The sequence below is a fragment of the Apodemus sylvaticus genome, chromosome 14 (assembly GCF_947179515.1).
Source record: "Apodemus sylvaticus chromosome 14, mApoSyl1.1, whole genome shotgun sequence".
Lineage (NCBI taxonomy): Eukaryota > Metazoa > Chordata > Mammalia > Rodentia > Muridae > Apodemus > Apodemus sylvaticus.
The window spans coordinates 62,681,410-62,706,022 of NC_067485.1; the positions used below are offsets into that span (position 1 = coordinate 62,681,410).

Sequence of the window (24,613 nt, forward strand, 5' to 3'; positions counted from 1 at the left end):
ATTCTGACCTACAGATCAGCCGTCGTTCAGAATCCAGGCTCTGCCGAAGGCCTTCTCTGGTCTTGAGTCCAGTGCTGCAGAGGCTTACCTGTGGTCACGGCAGCTGGGAGACTGGTACAAGCAGAGTTCTGGAGACACAGATTCCAAACCAGTCACGGCACAATACTGAGACCTCATCTCAAAGCCAGACACCCAAAATAACAAACAAACAAACAAACAAACAACAAAAGCCAGTCCAGGTGAAAATGTCAACACATGATCTTGGGGCAGGATCACCACGTGGTGCTCTTACCCACTGGACTGTGGACGTAAGGGCCTTGGATGCGTTCCTGTCCCTTCCTCACTGTGTGGACGGTTGTGTCTGTGGCGTGGAATGCTAGAGAAGCCGGTGACCTGACAGCCTGCCTTGCTGAAGGGCTTATGGAGATGAGAAAGAGGCCTGTAGGAACTCAAGAGCAGATGTTCTCATCACTGTAGCCGGGGGACTGAGGCGTCCTCACAGAGGGCTAGGCGCGGGAAGGAAATGGCTTCCCTCGGGATGGAGAATTTGACCTTTTGACCCCCCTCATTCCTTATCACCCGCTCCGAGGTCTGGGCTTTCCTCTTCTTCTGTGTGCTCCTTCTTATCTCTTCTGGCAAACAGACATGTCTGTGGAATGGCCCCGAGCTTAATTTACAGTGTGATTCATAACCCCGGGAATGGTCCTTGCAGGAACATGTTTTTCAGTTGGGATTTTCATTTGAAATAATGTTTACTGGATAAATACTATTTCCCAGTTCTCTGGGCCGCACACAGTAGCTGTAACCTAAGTGGTAACAAGTTTACCTGTCAGGAAGAAGGACCTTTTCCATGCTTAGTGTTAATACACATTTGCATAGTGATTATTTTTAAAATCATAGATACTTAAACCTTCCAATTTCACTAATTTCTTAGAGTTACTACAGCCATGCCACCAAGAAGACATTACTTCCCAGAAGTAGCCGTCCCCTCGGATGCCTCAGCTACTGCATGGGATAGAGAAGAGTTGTCATGTGTAGATTATAAACGCGTGGATGTTAATTATTGCTTGTTAAACACACATTGAACCCTGCCTCACTGTGAGTTCAGTTTCAGAAATCAGAGTCTGTGGAGGAAAACTGACTTGAGCCTTGGGCTTCCACATTTGTGTGCACACACCCACACACTTCTCTCTCTCCCTCCCTCCCTCCCTCCCTCCCTCCCTCCCTCCCTTCCCCCCCCCCTCTCTCTCTCTCACACACACACACACACACTTATACACACCCTCACACACAAACATATGCTCACACACATGAACAGCACATACACGAACTACAGAGCATGCAAGCCTTTTTTTTTTTTTTAAGATCAGTATGGTGTAGATGTACAAAGGAAGGGTCACTTAAATGAGAGTATGACTGAGTCCAGAAACTCTCCTTAGTAACCTCAGTAAGGCTGAGGTGAGATCTGTCTTGTTTGTTTACAGACTGCTGCTATGGGAAGTTCCGATGTTCCCATGGGGAGGTGTGTAGGGCTGATTCTGTCTCCGTTTTGTAGTTAAGGAAACTGGGGCCGAAAAAGAACTGGAATGCCAGTAAGGCGTTTACAGCCGCCTGTAAATTCCCGTGATAGGTTGTCAGTCATCTGTGTCCAACAAGTTCCTGAGGGGTTGGGAGTGTCATTCCTGCTAGGGGGGAGCAGCCTAGAGAGGTTTGGGACACGGTCTGGGCATGTGTGCAGTGTTTATCAAACCAACCCCATGAATGGCTCGAACATCATTTTTGTCCCCAACGCATCTATGGAATGAGGAGGAAGAAGGTAAAACACACAGGAGTAAGTCTTGAACAGATTCTAAGCCATCCTACCCTGTACAGGGAGGGACCTTCGGTGACTGCGAGGGGGGAGGGGAGGGTGATAGGATTGCCCGCAGGGAAAATAGAAAGAGCTGGGCAAGGCTGTTGGTGTGGCTGAACATTGGTCCAGGCTGATCCCTTCACCCCCTGAGGGGACTCCTCTGGTCCTGGCTCTCTCCTACAAACTTCCTTCTGTGGCTGCAGCGGGTTAGCAGCCTTAGGCATTTCCCTCCTTCCCCTTCCCCCCTCCCCCCCCCACTCCTTCCTCCTCAGGTGTGTGACCTCTCTAGTGAGACCACTAACAAATTCAGCACTAACTTCCACCACTGCCCTTCTGGCATAGAAGAGAATTCGTGGGGCAGTCACGTGGATAGCTTAAGACCTTGAACTTTAAGGCCAGGCGTGGAGACCCACATCTGCAGGCCCTTGAGAGAATCGTTGTAGTCGGAAGGCTGCCTGAGCTATGTGGTGAGACCTGGTCTCAGCAAAACACAAAGTGACAAATGTAAACTTTAAACAAGAAAGAAACCTTTTATTTTTTTTTTTTGGAGTGGGGAAAAATACAATCCAACAAGAAGGAGTCTTGCAGGCATTTATAGACCCATCTGATAAAGGAGTACCGGAAAATGTTAAATTATTCATAAGTTGCCCGATAACTAGTAAATAAATGCATGACGGAACATTTAGAATTTGGCACAGCCTTTGAGAGAAGCCATTAAACAAATGTATTGTGCAAGAACAAAAAAGGCGTTAGTGAAACTTTTTACTCTGATAAATCGGGTGACAGGCAGCTAAACTCCAATTAAAGCTACAAATGAACATATCACAGTGATCTAATTAGTGAATTATCGTACTAGGGCCAATTGACTTAAAAAATTCTATTTTGAGGGAGTGGAGAGGATTGGTCCTTGGAGATGAGATGCCGCGAGTGGAGTTTGCTTGCTGCCCCTGGGATATGACGCATCCACCCTCGGCCACATTCGGATCCCCACAGAAAACCCTCTGGATTGCTTGCTTTCTGCTTGAAGACCATGCGCAGTCTCTAGCCTTTACTGGGCAAATTGATCTCTTAAAGACCTTGTGGTCTGGCAGGGCCACTTGTTCATTGGGTCTGGAGTGCGTTTTAAATAGCTACATTCAGTTAGACTGCCAGAGAGCATGAGAAGAAAATGGCTTCTTGCAGACCACAAGAGCAGAGGGAGGTATTATGCTGGATTGTGGGTAATCTGCTTTCTGTACTTCCTGGAGAGAAACTGCTTAAGTAAAGATCACCCATGTTGGGGTTTCTTCCATAAAAATCAAAGCTGTGTGTGAAGTAACAGGGCAGTCACATATTCATGACTGAGGGGGAAATACTGGGAGCGGATAAAACGCTTATTATCTCGAGTATGTGGTTAAAACCTTCCAAAGACACTCATAAAAAATTGGGATGAGGAATAATAAAAAGAAACTGTCCCACGGGGCGGGGACACCTCTCCTGTGGGATCTCTGAGAAGGTAACAACCTACCGTCTGGGTAATACCAGCTAAAAGTCTCCTCAGAGCGAGCGCCCACACCGTGCAGGGCTAAGGAATTAACCATCTCTCCTTTCAACTGTTAAGTTTTTGTTGTTCTCTAAGTATTTTCTATGTTTCATGTAGATTGTTACACATTTAACTTTTTTTCTTACTTGTGTATCATTAGATGGAATTTTTGTAGAGGAGAAGGAAGAAAAAAAAATCCTAGATAAACCCCTGGATCATGTGATGTGACTGTGGAGAGAGGCCAACAGGAAGATCAGGCAGGGCCACAATTTTCCAGGAAGGCTTTGAGGATGCAGAAAATCAAATCTCCAGCAGTCTTGGGGGTGTGCAGACTCCCCTGGGGTTCTGGAGGGCGGGGTTTTGGGCGGGCCTTTGGGAGGAGAGGTGTGTGTGCCTTCCATGGCTTCCTTGGAATTTTTATTTTCTATGTATTTTTCCTGGAACATCTCTCTTCTTTTCACACGTGGTATTTGTTTAACTTTTCTTAGCCCGCTCCTGCCAGGCCTGATGCTGGATCCTCCTGCAGCATCCTGGCCGTGCTGCTGAGTCCTCATGGTCCCACGTGAGTGAGTTCGTGCTTTCATGGGGTCACTTGCAGATTGCTTCTCGCTCTTTCTATGGACGAGATGAGCAGAGAAGCAGAGAATCTCTACCATCCCCGGTGTCTGTTAGGGGCGTGTCTCTTCTTACCTGAGACAAACGTGAGGAATGCGGTTGTGGGAGGAAGAGTTCTGGGCCAGCTGTCACCCCCAGCCATCTGATCTTCTTGTTAAATGTGGGCTGCAGTAGCAGCATTGACTTTCGCCTGCATGACTGTCCTGCAGTGTCTAGAGCAGATGCGTCTCCCACAGGGTGTACCTCGGGAGGCCTCCTGTTGCTACCTCCCACTGCCTCCCTTGCCTTTCATTTTCTTATCTGTGCGAGTGCTTCCACTCCGTCCCTGCTGCTTTTCATGAAATAATGGCATGGTTACTTTAAGACAGGACAGGAAACACACATTACCATTTAGATTCAGAATTATCTGGAAAGACTTAGAATCTTATTCTCCTGTCCCGGACTGTGCTACTAAAGTCCCCAGTGGCCTCCTCCTTACTGTGTTTTGCTCTCCCTTCCCCACTCCCTGTCTTAGAGCCCATGAGATAATTAATAATAATAATAATAATAATAATTCCATATAGTAAAACAATATATTAAATGTACTACTATTATAGAAGGCATTATGTATCCTATTAAGTTCTTAACAGCTTCCCTTAGCTTCTTGTTTGACAATCTTTGGGATTGTTCTATAATAAATGCTTGGTTTGTTTTTTTTTTTTTTCTTCTGAAAAATGTCCCATGGTCATCCAGGTGACCGCCTGGTCAACATGCTGCTTTTTTTTTTTTTTAAACTTTATTTTATGTAAATGATGAGTACACTGTAGCTGTCTTCAGACACACCAGAAGAGGGCATCAGATCCTATTACAGATGGTTGTGAGCCACCATGTGGTTGCTGGGAATTGAACTCAGGACCTTTGGAAGAGCAGTCAGTACTCTTAACCGCTGAGCCATCTCTCCAGCCCAACATGCCACTTTTCTCTCTGCTGATTCTTTTCTGTGAGAAGAATGAGGCTTTACCCAGATCAAAGGCTGTGATCTCAGCCGGTTCACCTCAGGAATGACCTAGCTAGGCCCCATTATATCTCTTTACTAAGTGCTTAAAACTGGGTCAGACCAGGCTGTACTGCACTATACAGAGCTCCCTGCCCATCCCTGAGGATCTCCCCTGTTCCTGAAACACACGGCCTGAAGCACTCGGGGGTAGGACAGCTTCTAGTGTGGCACGGGTATTAGTTCTCTCTGAGGAACAGAGCACATTCCGGAATGAGGGTGGTCTTGGTCATGTGCCATTCAAACCAGTTGGCTTCCTGTCTCTCAGGGGGGTTGTCTGTGAGACAAAGCGTATGGGCTGGAAGCTGCCACCTTTGAGAAGAGAGTGACCTGAGGAGACACAGAACACAGATGGAGGCACTGCCGTTTCATGATGTGGAAAAGACTTCGGAGAAATGTCCAGCTTCTCTTTGTAAGAATGTAGACCGAAGTCTCAGCCTCCCCTCTGTCCCTTTGCTTTGTTTCTGGACACATCTGGGGACTATGGCTCAGAGCAGACTGTTCCTCCTCAAGCTCACCAAGCTGGCTCCAGGGCGCGCCTCCTGGTTTCTGTGTACCTCCAGGGTCCCTGGATTGCCCTGGTTGGTTGAGTTTTAACCTTACAGCAGATGAGCTCACTGTTTCAAGACATTTTCTACTTGTGATTTGCAGCAAGGTTTAGGATGTTATCCTCCACATGTGTTTCCCAGAAAAATGAATCCCATGCCCTGGTAAACAAGGCTCTGTGGGATTTGCTGTGGCATTCAGAGTTCCAAAGCATATCTGGAAATGAACAGAAACAGTTGTTTTCATTCTGCACTCGATTACTAGGTTGGTTGGTTTAGTGACTTTTTTTCATTTATAAAACATGAATGGTTTGATAGCAGTAGTCTGGTCCAACCTTCCCTCCTCCCCCATTTCTTCTGATTCAAGGTCTCACTAGTCCTGCCTACTAGAACTCAAGAGCTCGCTATCAAGGCCGGCTTCATTCTTGCTGGTCTCCCAGTGCTGGTTTATGGTCCTGGCTTAGGACCTCTCCCCTGCTACCTAAGGGGTTAGGCACTAGACTTCTACAAACTAAACAAGGGTCTTTGATTAATTCTCTTCCTGAGATAGAGTCAGGAACAAACCTTCTCTGTCGAAAGACAGTGTTTTTGTCAGAACTCCTACACAGTCTTTTCAGTCACTTACCTCTGTGTGGATCGCTTGAATATAGCCAAAGATTTCATGGAAGCAAATGTCCTTGGTTTGTTTGACGGTTGCCCGCCACAGGACTAGGCTGGGAGAGGACTAGTTGGGAGAGGGACAACGCGGTGGCCTGAGCCTTGAGGTAGGAAGTCCCCAGCTCTGGGCTCCCAGCACTTGTTCTGGATCTGTCCTGATGAGGTGTCTGCTCCGGCAGAAGAAAGCATTTCTATTCCTTCACCCCAAGGTGGGAGAAGTCAGTATGATGCTTAGTCCGAGAGGCAGATAGCCATGGGACTAGGACTGACCGCAAGAAGAGACAGGCTTGAGATAGCATAGGGGACACTGAAGTCACTTGAAGGAAAACTTGGGCAGTGTTAGTTGTAAAAACATAAGACAACCTAGGAAAATATGAAGGTTATTGGAGTTGTAATGAATAAAACCAATTTCTTTCTGTGAACCAGACCATAGACTATTCATTGGTCTATTCAAATTCTAGGCACTTCTGTTGGATTACTATCTTCTATTCATTATTTTTGAGACATGGACTCCACGTAGACCAAGCTGGCAGTGAACTCAACCACTGCTCCTGCCCTATCTTTCTGAGATGACAGGTATGTGCGTGCCATCTTGTCCACGGCTCGTGTTATCTTTTCAGTTCACAGAGAAGCAGACCTCTTGAAGGCTGTTATAAATGCATGCCATGACAACCTTACAGTTTCTCAACTTACACGCAGTCAGATTATTTCGCACTATTTATTATTTTAGTAAAAAATGTGTGTTTGCTTATGTTTCAAGTGATGAGGTTTTGTTTCGTTTTTGCCAGCTTCTATGCCTTTTACTAGTACAGTTTTATTTACTTAGATTTTATACACCAGATGTTAAATGTCCTCAAAACATAAATGCAGTGGACTTAGACTGAGTGACAGAAACTCAAGAACGCTACAGCAGAAGGCGAGTGCCTCTGCACACCCCAGGGGCCGGGGCGGTGGCCCTGAAGCTCAGACTCAGGGCACAGTGCAGCTAGGTTGGGAGGTGACACTGGGCAGGACCTCTCAGAGTCTGTCCCTCTGACTCCTGTATCCTGCAAACAGGGCCAGGCACTGTATGCTTCTGCCTTTGTGTCTCCCCATTGCATGATGGCGACGGGCTGGAGGGAAGCTGAGAAAGAGGACTCAGTCTAGCTGCCTAATCCTCATTCAGCCGTGCACTGGGCAGTTTGTGGCTAGGGCGTGAGGGACTGCACTGACTAGAGAGCAGGGTGGTGGTCAAAGAGTTATTGGTCCAGTGAGAACCAAGTAGATTTGGGGACTGAGAAGGGTGGAGTACAAATGCCGGCTAAGCATTCCAAAGAGAAGGAAAGCTAAGTGAATGCTAGTTAAGTCATCGTCACCTCTTCTAAAGAGTACACACTCTGTCGTTCTGTCGTCATCGCTGGTGCGGTCACTTTGGCTCTGGTTTCAGTCTTTGTCACAGGAATGGCTGGTCAGCTCAGTTCACAGTTCACACAGAGCCCTCTAGCTGGAGTAGTCTCTAGGGTTTCGCCTATCTTTGCCACCTGTGACCTCAAGCCTAGGTCTCTTCATTTGTGAACTTAGGGTAGATAATCTGAAGAGGCCCCTCCATGTCCAGTGGCTTGGTCCGTGTGCAGCACCATATGAATAGCATGTATGATGAAATATATGGAGTTGCATGTAAGGTCACCCCAGCCACACAGTACACATTGCTTTGTCTTATTGATAAGGCTGGAACATGAGACAATTGTACATTTCCTCCAAAGCTTTTGTCATGCCTCTTAATGATGCTAATTACCCTTTGGGCTGCTTTTTCTCATCCAGATACAGCAGCCCTTCTCTATGCAACTGTCCTTCATTCCCCTTTGCAGTAGGGAATACAAAACCAAGGCATGTTTAAGCAGCAGTGTCAGTCATGGAGTCTGGAATTTATACTCCCAGGCCAAGGAGAAGGCAAATAAATTGGATCTAGGGAGAAGGCTGACTATTAGGATGTGCCGATCATTGTCTCTCTCAGTAGAACTCCACAAGGAGGGCGGCAGTTCCTGAGACTCTGCACGGGTCACTGGGCGTGCTGCCTTATTATACAACATCAGCATAATCTACTCTTAGGTCCTTTGTGCTGCAGTGGGTCTCAGACAGCCCATGTTCCTGCCCAGCTGCTGTCCTGCAGCAATTCTGATCTTTTTACTCTTTAATAGTCTTGGTCCCAAGAGCAAGACCTGGTGTCATTGAACAGACTCAGCCCTGTACAGAAGGATTCCTAGTTAGCCCCAATCCACCCCTTCGCTGGGGAGTACCTTCTGTCCATAGAAAGAGCACTTGGTGGTCACCAATGTTTACAGGTAAAAAATTACCTGGTGCTACCAAGGGAGAAACAGAGAATTTCCCAGGATGCAATATTTTCATCATCCTTCCATGATTTTTGAGTCTCTGTTAAGTCAGATGAACATTTTTTTCAATATTGTATAATTAATTTGAAAAACCTAGCGAACTTCTTGTATAGGAGTGTATGCTAATAACAGTGAAGATTTGAAACACCTGCTTGACTTGTGTCTTTAAATTCTAATCAGAACTTACTCAGTCCTTAGCTTGGGATAGCCTCACAATTCTTTTGCTTTCTTTCAAAAAAAGAAAAGACAGCACAACCAGTTGGTTGAAATTTGATTCTTCTTAGTAAAACTGCCAGTTTTAATGAGGTCTGAAGTATGCTCAGTATTGGATGAAACTTGGCATAATGATTTCCTTGACATGTTCTGAAGCAGGGACTGTGAATTTGTGTTGACGAAGTCATTGTACAGCCTTAATTGTTCCTACTTCTATGAATTAAATCAGTCTTTCTTTTGTTGGTGCTTCTAAAAATGCATGTGTATGTATGCTTATTGAAGGAAAGACAGCACAAAAAAAAGGGGTGGGGCAGTCAGGCCCAGCCTCTTTGTGCACACGTTTAATCCTAGCACTTGGGAGACCGAAGCAGGCAGATCTCTGAATTCAAGGCCAGCCTGGTTTACATAACCACTCCAGGCCAGTAAGGGTTATATAGTAAACACACACACACTTTTAATTGTAATCTGTGTTATTTTTATTTGCTATAATAGCCATAGGGCCGGGCAGTGGTGGTGCATGCCTTTGATCCCAGCACTTGTGAGGCAGAGGCAGACGGATTTCAGAGTTTGAGGCCAGCCTGATCTACAGAGTGAGTTCCAGGAAAGCACAGCCAGGGCTACACAGAGAAACCCGGTCTAGAAAAACAAAACAAAACAAAAAAACAAAAAAGAAAAAGAAAGAAAAAGAAGAAAAATAGCTATAAGGCTTCTATGAATTTTTTAATTGGAAAGTTATAAGAATATATTTACATGATATGATATTTTGATATAGACCAATGTGTCCAGCTCAGGGTAATTAATATGTCCAGTTCCTTAAGTACTTGTTATTTCTATGCAGTAGGAACACTTAAATCCCTCTTTCAGCTGGCTGAGAAGAGATAATTTACGCCAGCGGATAATCTCATCGTGAAATGCCAGTATTTATCCCTTCTGTGTACCTGGTTTTGTTTCTCCTGATGGCTGTCCTTCTTGGGCTTGTCGTTAGAAAATTAGACAACCTTGCGTCACGTTCTGATGTTTTGATCTGATTTCAAGGACATTTTAAGCTGACTCTTCTGTGACTTGTGCCCGCTGTGTCTTAGCGGTTGTCCATCTGCTTTCTTCTTCATGCCCCCCTCACTTGTGGCTTGGAGAGGGGGGAACGTGGGACTATGGAAACCTTTAAGGAGAAAGAGTAGGGGAACCCCACAAAACTCTTCAGTAGAGAAGTTAGAAAAATACATTTTTTGTGGTACTAACTTAATTCAAACGTTTTAAATCTTCCTTTGGACAGCTTTTACGTGTAAAATGAGTGCCTGTTTTGGGGACGCTCAGTAGTGTGTGGACATCACGTTTGTCCCAGCGTGCTGGAGGACAGCCCTACCTTCTCCTGGCCCTTTCTTGAGTTTCTTAGCTCCCTCAGGACTATCCACCCAACTCCTTTGCTTTCTCACACCATTGTTTGGAGGCTACTTTGCCTTGCAGATTTTTCCCCTCCCATCCGACCACACCTCTGAGGTGATGGTAACATAGATGATACTTTTTTAAATGTTTTAAAAGGGTACTGGAGGTCTTTGGGGACTGAAAACTGTAGCCAATGAATAGAAATAGACTAACATAGGAAGATACATTTAGCACTGGGGAACCCCGACCACAAATATTCGAGCACATCTTGAGTTTAAGATCTTCAGTAAACTTCAAAGTTGAATGTACTTCTTGGGAAACAAGTTTGCCAGAAAATTTCTTTCATTTATACATAGACTGCAACAGAAATGTGTTTCCTCTCCCCCCTTAAAACCTCGTGCCTGCTTATCTATTTAGATATTTCCTTTGAAAAGTGTTAGAAGGAATCAAGTGAAGGTGGGAATATGAATTAGTTCTACTAGAGTCTCGGTGTACTTTAGAATAATTTAAGAATTCCTTAATTCTTTCAAAAACAGTCAAAGGCAGAAGGACAAGAAGGCAGAGCCCAAGAATTCTGAGAGAGGCTATAAGATTAGATCCAAGTAACTAAGGCATATATATGCCCACATGTAGAGTGAGATTTAGTCAAAAGGCTTATATAAACGAGATTATTCCAGGCAAAGGGGCTGGTGGTAGAGATGGGTGGAGGCCATTTAGTAGGATGCTCTTTTAATGTCCCGAACTCCAATTTTATATGCCATAGGTTGTTTTAGAAGCAAATGCTTTCTGTTTTAATTAGGTCCATTCGAAGCAAGTACAGCTAACCAGGAAGACCTGGCTCAGAGAACAGACTCCTCTCCAAGACACAGCCTCCCAGAGCCCCACTGGGAATCATTACTGTTGGTTGCCCAGTAGTTCAGCTTCCAGGGGACTGCTCAGGAAATGGCATGATGGGAGTGAGCTGATGGAATTGTAAAACACAGAATCTCCAAAGGGGTGGACTGTGCAGAGATGATTTTTATTTACAGATCTATTATAGAACAATTTTGAAATTATCTATTAAGGTTTATTCTGTAGATGAGGAAACACCGTTCTGGAAGTATACCCTTCGGGAGCCTGCCCAAGTTCAGTGTGAGCTGTGCCCCTTGCCCATCCTGCAGCCATGGGCCTCTAGCAAGGCGTCCTCAGAGCCGGGCCTGCCTTGGCAGTGGTGGGGCCGAGCACGAATGGTTCTGAGTCATTTCAGTCAACTCTCTGTGTTCTGTGCTGCTTCGCTGCCTGGGTGAGTGAGTGCACCTGACCACTGAGCCGTTGTGGAGGTCACATAGTCTCTGTGTGCTAGGCCATGAGAAAGGCTGGCTTCCATAAAGATAGTGTTGTTAAGAGTCTGTGAAGCCCTTAATGCAGAGTGTGTGGCTGTGGATAGACTTTGTCATAGACCCAGAGCACACAGGAATGTGTGCTGCAGTTGGGTCTGGATTCTTGTTTGGACACCAAAAGTAAATTGTCTGTTACCTTAAGAATGAGCCACATTATTGGTTTTAATTTTATCTTTTTGTCATCCCTGGCTTCTTCTTGCTTTTAAATTATATTATATTTATTTATTTGCTCATATATTCACTCACTCTTTGATAGTTTCATACATGTTTATAAGATACACAGAAAAGAGCTGGAGAGATGTCTCAGCAATTAAGAACACTGACTGCTCTTCCAGAGGTCCCAGAAACCACATGGTGACTCACAACCGTCTGTATGAGATCTGATGCCCTTTTCTGGTGTGTCCGAAGACAGCAACCGTGTACTCATATACATAAAATAAATAAATATATCTTTAAAAAAATAGCCAGGCAGCAGTGGCACATGCCTTTAATCCCAGAACTTGGGAGGCAAAGACTGGCGGATTTCTGAGTTCGAGGCCAGCCTGGTCTACAGAGTGAGTTCCAGGACAGCCAGGGCTACACTGTCTTGGAAAACAATAACAAAACAAAGAAAGAAAAAAAGAAAAAAAAAAGCAGAAAAGAAAAAAAAAACACCAAAACCCTCCACGACCCTTTCTTTCCTCTTCTTCTGCATGTCTTCCTCTGCTTCCTACTTTTCTCTCTCTCTCTCTCTCTCTCTCTCTCTCTCTCTCTGTGTGTGTGTGTGTGTGTGTGTGTGTGTAATTATGGCTATTTGCATGACCATGGGTGAGGACTTGCTGGTATATAAACACCTTACCAATGGCTACACCACTGAAGAAAAAGACTCCCTCTGCTAGCCATCATTAACTGAAATAGCTCCATTCATAGCCCATTCATTGTGGGCTATTGATGAGCCTCATCTTACCTGGTCTTGTGCAGAGGGCTGCTGTGAGTTCACATGTGCAGCAGGTGAGTCACGTGCAGAAGACAGCACTGTTTCTCCTGATCACTGACCTCACGTTCTTCCGCCCACTCTTCCCTGCTGTTCCCTGGCTGTTAATCACACAGGGATCAAGTCGACAATAAGGATATAGCAATTTTTAAAGCCCTGCTAGGAAAGTTGCTTAAGGCTGAAAGGATTAATCCAGGGAGGGGGGTGGTATTTTCAGTCTTCTATGGTGTTTTATAATTTCTTAAATTTAGTTTTAGTTTTAGTTTAGGCCTAAGTGTTAGGCCTGCATGTATGTGTACCTGGTGCCCGGTAAGACAGAAGAGGGCATTGGATCTCCTAGAACTGAAGTTACTGTCCTAGGCTACCTTTGGGTGCTGGGAATCAAAGCTAGATACTCTGGAAGAACAGCCAGTGCTCTTAATCAGTGAACCTCCTCTCCAGTCACCACTATGGTGTTCTATATAATTGTCTTACCCCAGCTTAAAGATTCTTTAATATTCTATACCTTCTTACAAATACACACTTTGCTGCCATCTCTAAAGTCCCCTGTACATGGAGAATCATCCTAACCCCCATGTGCCTCCAAAATACAGAACCATTGACTTAACCGTTCTCTTCCGGCCTAATCCAGCTCATAGCCACCCGTGGCCTCTAGGGTCCATGAACTAGAATGTCCTCTCTGCAACGTTTCACATAACTGGTGGCCTGTTAGCTGGGGTTGCCATAAAAGCGGCTCTGTAGACGCACGTCTGGGCAAAGTTTCTCATCCTGGTGCTTGGAGCCTCCTCTGCCCATGTCTCACTGGCTGGAGCAAACTTCTCAGCAAAGGGCAGAGTTCCGGTTGGAGGCGCTGCCATTCCTCAGTAACTACAAATGCGCAGTTGGCCCAATTTAGACTGATAACAAGTTCTGGACGTGTGTCCTTTAGACCTGAAGTCAAGCATGTGCGTGCCCTGCTCTAGCTTAAAAACTTACAGGAAGTAACAGTGTGTCCGTGTGTAACAAACAGTATCTATGTCCCCGCAGTGATGTAAGCATCACAAGGTGAGTGGTTGTTGAAGGCAGGAGGAGGTAGCTCTAGTCCCATAGCATGGCTGGAAGGGAACTGTCTTCGTTCCCTCCCGGTTCTGTCTGGGAGAAGTCCTTTCCTTGTTCATTACAGCCAAGCATGGCGCGTCTTTATCTCTGAATCCATCTGTGACTTTATCAGTTCCACCAGCACGGCTCTCCTGAACCTTCACTAACATCAGGTTGCAGATTGCTTCTAAGTATTTCTCATTGCCAAATAGTATTTGTAACTGATTAGACGTCTCGGGACCTGTCTGTGCACACTCCAAAGTAATGGGTCACGTGCATACTCCATCAGCAACTGTCCAGTTTGGCAGAGCTTTAGTGTCCTGAGGTCACTACTCCCTGTCCCCACCCCCATCTGCCCTCCCACCCTGCCTTGTGCCAGCTGGCACTCGGGCCAGCTCAGTAATACGTGGTATCCAGCATCCTTCATCCTTCCGTCTCACGGTACACCGATCTGACTGACGGGAGGTCCTCCTCATCATGTGACCTGTGAATGGCTTCACTGGTACTTCCTGTGCTCAGTAATGTGTGCTCTCATCCCAGCCCAAGTCCTCTCCCTTCCTCAGTATCTCTTCCAACAGCCTCTGCTCAGACAAGTGCAGTAGTAATCGACTCCCTTTTCTGGAACCCTAACACTCCATGTTAACAATGCCAGATACTTCTGTGTTCATCTGTTTCTATGCTAGGTCAAGACCCCCTCCTCTCTCTTAGTTTTTCCTTCCTTATTATATGTCTCTGTAAACACATTTTTTTTTTTGTTGGTTTTTTGGATTTGGTTTTTTCGAGACAGGGTTTCTCTGTATAGCCCCGGCTGTCCTGGAACTCACTCTGTAGACCAGGCTGGCCTCGAACTCAGAAATCCGCCTGCCTCTGCCTCCCAGAGTACTGGGATTACAGGCGTGAGCCACCACTACCAGGCTAGATTATATCTTTAAAGTCACAACCACAGAGCACAGGACTGAGGGTTGGGAGGCGCATGTATAATCCCAGGACACAGGAGGCAGAAGTGGAGAGTATGTAGGCCAGCCTGGGCTACATGATAATTCTCTGTATGAAATTAACACTAACGAAATAAACAAAGCCAGAATTCTCTCTTACAGAAAGTCTGGGGTTATTCAAATTTAGAATTCTGGAGGGGGATACAGACATGCCAGGCTATGAGGTTGCTAAAACTTGACAGTTATGGAAGATTTTTTTTTCAGCATCTTCTCACCAGAGTAGTAAGTTTTGGTGAAATTAAAGCTGTCTTTTTCTTTCTGTAATTATTGTGTGCTCTGAATGGTTTCTCTATAGATTTAAAAGTTAAACATTCATTTTAATTTCTGCTCCATAGAGGAAACACCTTGGGAAAGGTCCCTTTGGTTAAGCATCTTACAATGGTCTCTTATAATTGGAATGATTGACTGTTAGTTAACTTTTCAAATCTGGACTTTTAAATGGTGCTATTTCAGAAGCTGGAGAGATGGCACAGCAGTTACAGGTTCTACTCTTGTAGGAAACCTTACTTTGCATCCCAGGAACCACATCTGGGGCTCACTGGTCCCTGGAATTCCAACTGCAGGTGACCCGGCAACCTGTTTGGACCCCATGGGTACTTACACTCACCAGTACATGTGTGTGCATGCATACATACACATAAAGAAGCGAAACCTTTGAAGGATGCTGTTTCATTATAAGAAGCAAGAAAACATGGTAGCATTGACATACACAGGACACAGCAGACTATTACAGCAACGAACTAAACCAGAAGGACACAGAGCCCTAAATCACTAGCGCAGCACTATTGGCAAGTACCCCAGTGTTTCCCCAAATCTGCAGCCACTGAGGAAACAGAACGTGTAAGTAAGCAAGAGGCGCTGTAGGAAAGGCAGGCAGCATCCTAGGGACACACTTTACGGTATCCCAGAGCAAAGGGTAAAGCATGCTCCCTCCGAGTTGTGAATAAAACAAAGGGAAGCAGGCAAAGCCAGTTCTAGAACAATCTAGAGTGGTTTTGGTCACACCTGCCTCCCCACAGCCCTCTGCTGAGTGAGCCCTCTGTCTGGCTGTCTTTTCTCGACAGGCATCTTGCAGATGGGCTGTATCCATTTCAGCTGTGCACAGCTGCCTGTCGATGACCAGATGCCCATCCTTTCATCAGGAGTTCATGACCGGAAGCCAAAAGATTTTGATTTAATGACATTTTTTTTTTCCTTTCAATAAAAGTCAGTAAAGATATCCTGGTGTTTGGAGTTTGGACAGCAGTCGTGTGGTAAGGCACGCTTCTGTGTACACATGATAGCCTAGAGCCCCGGGGCCACTGAGGCTGACACCCCATGCTCCTGAGCGTCCACCCGTGATGCTGTACGCAGACTGAGGCCGGCCACGCTGTGGGTGGACTCTTGTGGTTCCTCACTTGCGTCGCCTCCTTGCTGTCATCCCAGGATGGAGATGTGAGGAAACGTGACGCGCCGAAGCAGTCATGATTTGTCTCATCGGTTGAGTGCTCAGTCTGGGAAATGTCTTTAGGGCAGACTGTGACCAGCCTTTGGGACGAGCATTGAAGAATGGCAGTTCAAAGTAAGCGTGGTGGCTCCCGCCTATAACCCTTACGCTTGGGAGGCCGAGACAGGAGGATTATGACAAACTCAAAACCAGACTACACGGTGTGTTCTAGGCCAGCCTGAGCTATAGTCTGAGACAGTGTCTCACAAAAGAGAAAAGAGTGGCCACCCAGCGTGGAGCATAGTAGTGCACATGAATCCTCTTAGTGCGCAGCAGGCGAAGTGAGAGGATCCCGAGTTCAAGGCTCACCAGGTTCCATAGAGCCTGTCTCAGCAGAACCAGTGTTGGACGTCAAAGTTCCATGATGATATATTATTTGCCTAGCATGTGCAGGGTCCTGGGTTCCATCCCTAGCACTGGGATAAACTTACTAGTCCCTATCATGCATTTGACCTGCTCCCTGCTGGGCCGTGCTCCCGGTCCTCCCTGCTGGGCCGTGCTCCCGCTCCTCCCTGCTCCCTGCTGGGCCGTGCTCCCGTTCCTCCCTGCCTGTGCTTTCTGCCTGGTACCGTCTTCCCTGCTAGAGGACAGATGTTGTCCCTTCTGCCCCCTCTCTCAGGACCCTCCAACAAGTCCCATTCTGTCCTCAACTGTGTCCCCTCTCTTTCTTTGCAGCTGAGGAAAAGCATTGTTTTTTGTTGTTGTTTTGTTTTTGTTTTTGTTTTAAAAACAGGAACAGATTAAAGTATATAGAGCACAGACTTAACAAAAAGATTTAAAAAATAATAGACTACAAAAAGCGAGTCTTTTACTGAGGTGCTCTCTCTCTCTCTCTCTCTCTCTCTCTCTCTCTCTCTCTCTCTCTCTGTGTGTGTGTGTATGTGTGTGTGTTTTATCTAGTTGCCATCTGCCCATAGCAGCTTTCTTCTAGCTACTGTAAGTAGCCCAGCAGGTTTTCTTTCTTTGTAAAATGTATGTCCTTCTCAGTTATTTATGTGCCTATGAACTAGGCACTCAGCGCCATGGCTAGGAGCCCAGGTTCTGGAGGTACAGTGGTAGGCTGTAGCACAGAGGCTATGACCACCCTGAACCTTGGCTTTCCCACTTCCTCCCCAGTTTTCTCCTTGGGAAGGGGTGCAGTGTGCAGAGGTTGAGCCTAAGCCTACGTGTTAATATGACACATAGGAGAGACTGTAGAGCAAAACGCAGCTACCTGATGTGATGCGTAGCGTGCCCTAGATAGATGCTGGCCTTGGCAGTGCTGTACTGTTCTCAGAAAGGATGGAGACCGAGGATCAGAAGTGCTAGAGGGATAGAAAATAGAAAACCAAAGGGTGCGAGGCAGGATCGGAAGCGGAACTGATTCCCAGGTGGAAAGTGTCTCCACTCTCATCCCTTTGTTTCCCTTTGCTTTGATTTTTGAAACAATATCTTACTCCTTTGCTACTTCCTAAATAGCCCAGCATGGCTTCAGATTCACAATCCTCCTGCCTCTAGTACCTGAGATGGGATCATAGGCACTACCACTGTGCTTGGCTATTTCCCCCTCAAGATTTCGATTTAAAAAGCGGTAAGGGTTTCTTTATTCATTCAGCATTGAGCCACATGTTCAGGAATGTGTGTTTGGTGAGAGTCCCACGGCCTGCTTATGGACTACAACAGGGACTGCTTGCCCTGAAGCATCCCTCTAAGGTGTATTCGGTGGACCAGAAACCACTCAGACCAGCTAACTCGTGAACTCGTAAGCATGGTGTAGATACGTAGGGAGAGAGCAGTAATAAGAACTGTGCCAGTGGGATCTTCATCTTCACTTTACATTTTCAAAGAATCCCAGTCAAGTAAACCTGTAACAAAAAGAAGCCAGAGAGTGGCCTAGCCTCGTATACAGGTGTCCCCCTCTTACATAACTAACGGTTGGATTGGCACCAGTGTTCTCCACTGTGAAGTGATTTTTCCCTTTGCCCCTGAGTGTCTTGAGCTTCCTAGAGATGCCTGCCACGATCCTGCTTCTCCTTGGATATTTGCTTACTAATTTTAACATCCATTGCTAGCTCTTAGCCCGAAATTGTTGATAACTGCACAGTGCACATCTTCATATCTTGTCATACCGTGTTTAGTGTTAGAATTCCACCGTAAGGAAGATGGGCTCTGCCTTCCCCTGTATTTACTTACCTACATCCATGAAAATAAACAAATCCATGGATTCTCATTTTGTATGTTGCCGTGCTAGCTGGCGTGGGCGGGCATAGCCCTTATGCCTTAGACATATTTACTCTTGGCAGCCCAGGGCCTGAAAAGCCCAGCATTCCTGGGAGGTTGGGTTCTGGTTCAGCCTTTCACCAGCCTGTGTGCTTGGCACGAGGTATAGATCCTTTTTCTTAGACACCAGCCCCGTCAGATTCAGCTCCCCTCGCCCACCTCTGTGACCTCATTTAACCTTAATTACCTCCTAAATGGTGGTGTTTCATCTCTAAATGTTAAAAGGTTGGGAATTCAATATACAACTTGGGGCTGGAGACAGACAAATATTAAGCCCGAAATAGCTATACCCCATTACTGCTCTTATTCGTAAGGAGCGCATTCTAAAAGTTAGAAGCAAGGATTACTGCTAAAGGGAAGGAACTCGATTGCCTGTCTATACAAAGCACACGGAGCAGTGAGCGTCAGTCATTTTCCTGTGCCCTTGTTGTGGTGGGAAGCTGTCACTTTAGGCCCTGCCCACCTCCCACAGACCCTATTTCCACATCCTTAGATGCTAATGTTTACTCGTTTGTGTATATGGTGCTGTAGCCTGAACTCAGGGCTTGCTCATACCCCAGGAGGACTCTCCCGCTAGCCCAGAGTTCACTCTTAGAAAAAGAGGAGAGCCGACATGTCCTGCTGTGCCCGTCTGCTGGCCTGATGGACACGGGTCACCCTTGCAATCTGCATCTTCTTGCTGAGCCTCCAGGGTATTGTAGGTCTAGAAACCAGGACTTAGAGCATTGGGGTTTTGTTGTTGTTTGGGGACCTTTTTCTTTATTTTCTGAACACATTCTAATGTTTTATTAATAATCTTTTGCCCCTGCTAATGTCCGAAAACTGAGCAGTAGTGTTACTGGTCTGCAGGGAACAAACACAACAGTTCTAGAAGCTGCTGACACAGTGGGCTCTCACCCACAGGGGAAAGCAGTTTCGTTGCCAGATCTCCGTTGCATAGAAGAATCATTCTGTCCAGTCATATTTAAACAGTTGTTTGGTGATTCTTACTAAGTAGCTATTCCAGTATGTTCCGGATAACTACAGAATAGTGTATTTGACATGATGTTTATAACCTTGAAGTGTATAATAAGCATGGTCTGGGCTCACAGTGTTCTATGCCCTTGGGGTTAGCGGAAGCAGGCTCAACCACATAATGAATACTGTGATCACTGGAGCAGAATAAGTCATCGCTGGAATTAGAAGTTGGGAAGAGGAAATGGTACAGTGTCATTGACAGTTTCACATCGCACAAGGGGGCTGCTGGAGACTCCTGTGGGCCTACATGGGCGGTCATGTTGAGCCTCCTGACCACACGGAGAGAGCTTCCTGTAGGTGCACCAGTCAGCCTAGGGGGTTATTTGAAAGCCATCCATATGTCTTTCTGTTCTCCATCATCTATGTAATTGTTAAGTAGCTTCAGGCTCTTTCTTTGAGTTCTTTAATGTATATTCCTCCTACTGATTCAAATGGAAGAAAATTAGAGTGACCACGTTAACCACTCTGCATATTAGGATGCTCACACTTCCCGAAGCTTTGCTGGAGGCCTTGTCTCCTGCTAAAAGAGTACAGCTAAGTTGTAGATTATGTTAATTTGAGTCTTAAATTTATCTTTAGGTATTAATTATGTATTGCTTAAAAGTCACTTATGGCTGGGGAGATGGTTTGGTGAGTAAAGGGTTTGCTGTGTGAGCTTTAAAGGCCCAAGTCCGTGTAGAGCCAGGTGCAGTCTTGCTCATTGGCAAGATGGCAAGCAGACAGACAGTCGCCAGCCAGCCTGCTGTGCATGAGCTGCAAACTGCAGAGACCCAGTCTCAAACCCGGTAGAAGGTGAGGATTGATGCCTGAGGGTGTCCTCTGACCTCTGTGTACCACATCTGCATATGTGTGCCCACACAAATATATATTAAATAAAATAAAACCTTTTTCACTCTCATATTTTAAAACATAGAATCAGAGTGTTTGAAAAAAGAATAGCCTGTTTATAATGAGCTCTCCTGGTAGATTGCTTCTGTTTAAGTCATTGCCCTACTTGAGCTATCTGCAGATGGCAGAGAATACTCACAGGTCTAGACATCTCTTGATTAATAATAATAATAATAATAATAATAAATCTAGCTATGGGTAAGTGAGATACTGAGTTTATGTATGCCAACGGGCTCTTGGCAGTTGTTGCTGCTTTCGTTTTCAAGTTTCAGTAGTCTCTGTTTAGATATGGTAGATTTGTTTCTCCTCATTATTAAAGGGAATGTTAGGTTAAATGCCTGCTGTTTGCTTTGTATCTTGACAAAACAGATTAGTTCTAAATGTCTCAGAAAAAAATCCCACAGGTGGTTGATCTGTCATGTCAAGAGAAAGTTTCGGAGACTTTGTAATAGCTAAAATACAGATTCTTGTTCAAACTTTTAGAGATTTCCAAGTTTAAAATCCAGGGAACTGTCAGGATTGAGTCTGGGTAGATTAGACCCTTAATTTGAGTTAGGAATTGGGATATTCTGCTGTCCAATTCTCAGCCCGTCTATTTTTATTGTGATAGACTCTGTAGAATGATGTGTTGGAATGAGGGGAGAAAAATATTTATGGCACACTCATGTTGTGGGCAAGTACTCCTTTTTCCTAAAATAATTAATACAAACAGTAGCATTTTTGTTCTTTTGACAGTTTGCAAAAAGTCGTATTTGTGGCTAGGAGATATGCAAATTGCTCTGGCATGCTTTTAAAAATCAATGAATCTTTAAACTACAACAGTTGTTGTAGTGACTTTTTGCTTTTGTTTTTGTTTTTTAAAAAAAACCTACAGAAATAGTATAAGAATATGTTTTTGTTTTAATCCCAGGTTCGGGAAATGGGGCTCTTCAGATTGTCCACGGCAGCTGACTATGTCAGCTGTGACTATGCCTGATGCTCTAGCAGGTGTGTGCTCTTGCCAGGAGCAGATAGTTTCTGCATTGTGTGACATTTGGAATTCTGGGGACTCTTAGAGGGTATATAAATGCTAGGACCCGAGAGTGGGTTGTTGGTTGGTGGTGATTTGTTAAATAGTCTTGTGCAAAGAGGCAAGAAGAAGAAATTAGATATCCTGACTGAAGATCAAACTTGTCCCAAGGAACTTGACACCCCTAGTAAGCAGGAAGTACTCTAATGGTAGGGCGGCCCCCTTTCCCCTCTATGCTTTTTTTCCTCTCCTATCTAGTGTTGAAAGGGTGGAAAAAAGAGCCCACAAAGTAGCTAGCGCTGGCTACAAGTTGATTTTTTTCCATGTTACTTTTTTTTTGTTGTGTGCTATTTGTTTTTCTAAGCACTTTAGTTGTATATGCAAGCATGTCAGAAAAAGTTCTAAAGTATCCAATTTGAGGCTAGGACGTAGCTCTGTGGTAGAGCACTGGCTGATGAGCGTACTTAGGGTCTTGGGTTTGATCTCTGCACACAAATCTTGTTCTCAAGCACATACCTACACTTCAAATCGAAATATAAAATAAAGGCTTGGATGTAGTTCCGTGTTGGAGTGCCTGCCTTGCATGCACGCAGCTCAGGTCCAGTCCCCAGCACCACAGAAAATCATGCCTGGTAATGTGACCTGGTGTGCTTCTTACTGCCTGATAGAACACCATGACCAATAGCAACTTGGGGGGGGGGGAGGATTAATTAGCTTACACTTCTGCAGGAACTCAAGCAGGAACCTGTAGGCAGGAACTAAAGCAGAGGCCATGGAGGAGTGAGTGCTGTTTACTGGCATGCGTGGCTTTTTTATACAACTCCTTACTCAGAGGCGCCACCACCCACTGTGAACTGACCCCCCCCCCCTTTTTACATCACTCTTTAATCAAAAACTGCCTTACAGACTTGCATATATGCCAAGCTGATGGAGACACTTGCTCAAGCTAGGAGGTCTTTTCCCAGATCACTCTAGCTCATGTCAGGTTGAGAAAAACAAACAAGCTAAGCTAACTAGCACAGTGCCTTGGGGCAGCCTCCAACCCCAGCTCTTAGGCTATGGGAGCAGAAGGAACAGAAGTTCAAGGTCATCTTTGGCTGCCTAGAGCATAAGCTAATTAATTTTTTCATCTATAAGGGATTTTCTGTTGTCCGCTGTAACTGACTGTGTGTAGGCTTGGTAAAACCTAAGCTGAAAGATTTTTGGAATACCTCATAAGAAAAGAATACCCTCAATGTTCAGAAATACTTTTCCTTCACAAAGGAGAGTTATGTAAAAAGCGTGTCCTCTGCATGCCTGCCTTAGACACAGCATTGTCTTGCTTGAATTCAGAAGCTTGGGGATATTGTTTTGCTAAACAGTTATTTCTTTTTTTAGATAACATTTGAGTTGCTTCTCAGTTTGCTTGTTTGCTTTTTCCTCACAGTGCATGTATTTACACATGGCTGAAATAATTTTAGGCCAAAGAATGTGGCAACCCTCCCATACCCCCCCCCCAAAAAAAAGCCCACAAAACTCCATGAATAGTTGTTCAGCATACCAGATAGGAAAATGCAAAGCTTAAAGGTTTTCAATAGAAAATGAAGGATAAGAAACTATTATAGGCATGTAACATGACTTATAAACTAAAGGTTCACCCATATAATCTTTAGAGATCTTTTTAAAAGTACTAATTTGCATGTGTGCGTGTTGTTAGGAATAGACCCCAGGACATCAAGTGTGCTCTGAGCTTCACCCCCTTGGCATAAGTTTGTAGCCCACACATCTGAGGTTTTGAAACTTTAAGGGACTGCTCACACAAGCCAACAGGAGGAGAGTGCACTGGGCTCTTGCTTCACTTTAAAATGCCACGAGAAAGGCTGGGCCACAGTGGTGACATCTCTGTCTCTGTGGAGTCAACTTCTGGACTCCAGAGCCTTGGTGGAAAGGATGCAGGTGGCCTTACCAGAATGCAGAGTTTGCTGGAAAAAGTTCTCCCTTTATTTCTCGCAGCCTGGGAAGTGCTATTTTCCCTCAGTGAAGTTTCCAACCATTACTGCTTGGTGAGAACCATCATTCTTTGTGTTAACAGGGGAGGAGCAGCCTAAGGGGAGATTTTGACATAGATTGAAAAGGTGATGTTGCCCTGACCACGTGGCGGAGTGAATGGATGGGCTCTATGTCAGGGTGGGAGTATGTTGGGGGAGGGTACCAGCTGTACACCCAGGAAAAGACTGTTAGAAAGACCCTGGAACTCTATTCCCTGAAGCCCAGCACCAGACTTGCTGTTTTCCACCTAGGGATCTATGGGTAAAGATATTGAAAATACTCAAAACAAAGGACTGAAAGATTTGTGTGGCCATGCTAATATGTAGACTGAATTGTATTTATGTCTAAATGCTAATATATACTTTATAGCATATTTGCAAACTTTAGAAGTTCAAGTTAATATATAAATAATTAGAACACGACAAAGAACCTCTAACTTTCATTCAAGTTTTTTCTTTCCTTTTCTTTTCTCTTTTCTTTCTTTGTTTCTTTCTTTCTTCCTTCCTTCCTTCCTTCCTTCCTTCCTTCCTTCCTTTCTTTTCTTTTCTTTTCTTTTCTTCTTTTCTTTTCTTTTCTTTTTGCAAGTACTATTGTAAGACTCAGGGGAGTCTGAACTTACCAGAGAGACCTCCCTGAGTGGACCACTGGGAGATGGGACTCAATGTAAAAAGCAAGAGGATTTTTATTCAATCCAGCATGCTGGGGTCACCCTGCACATGGGGAGAGAACGACCCCCGCAGCCTACATAGCAGGCCCTTATACAGTCCTGAGGGCAGCCACCTTTAGGTACAATGTGATTGACAGAGCAGTGTTACCTTTAAACTAATTGGTTGTTAGGGAGTGAGGTAGGTGGCCAATGGAGTCTGGGCCTTTTCCAGCTGCAGGGACCTTCCTGTGGTCTGAGGAATGTATTTAGCCTCTCCCTCCTGGGAAGGGCAAGTGTTCCCTGACCTTTCCAAAGTTCCTGAGTTAATCCTTTCACTATAATTGTTTAGTTATTTTTCAAAGTTGTATCCTGATTGTGACTTTCTGGAAGCTTACTTCTGAGCTCTGTGCCATTTGCTTCTTGGCTTTAATACCTTTGTTGTTGAAAATTACACCTCACAAAAATACATAAATCCAGATAATGACAGAACATCACCTCAGCCTGTGTTTGGCAAATTATCACATCCTCCCTTATCAACCACTGCCAGCTGTACTGAAGTTTTATTTTGTTGACTTTCAAATGATAAAATTATATTTTACTGAAAACTTCAAAATTGGCCAGGAGGTTTGACCACCTTTAGGAGTCTGATAGATGTGTTCTAAAGCGG

At 45.0% G+C, this 24,613-nt stretch overlaps 1 protein-coding gene across 3 annotated transcripts in view; it reads left to right on the forward strand.

Moving 5' to 3' along the window:
* Nucleotides 1-24,613, forward strand: part of Pip4k2a (phosphatidylinositol-5-phosphate 4-kinase type 2 alpha) — a 161,258-nt gene that overhangs the window by 56,317 nt on the left and 80,328 nt on the right. The window lies entirely within an intron of this gene.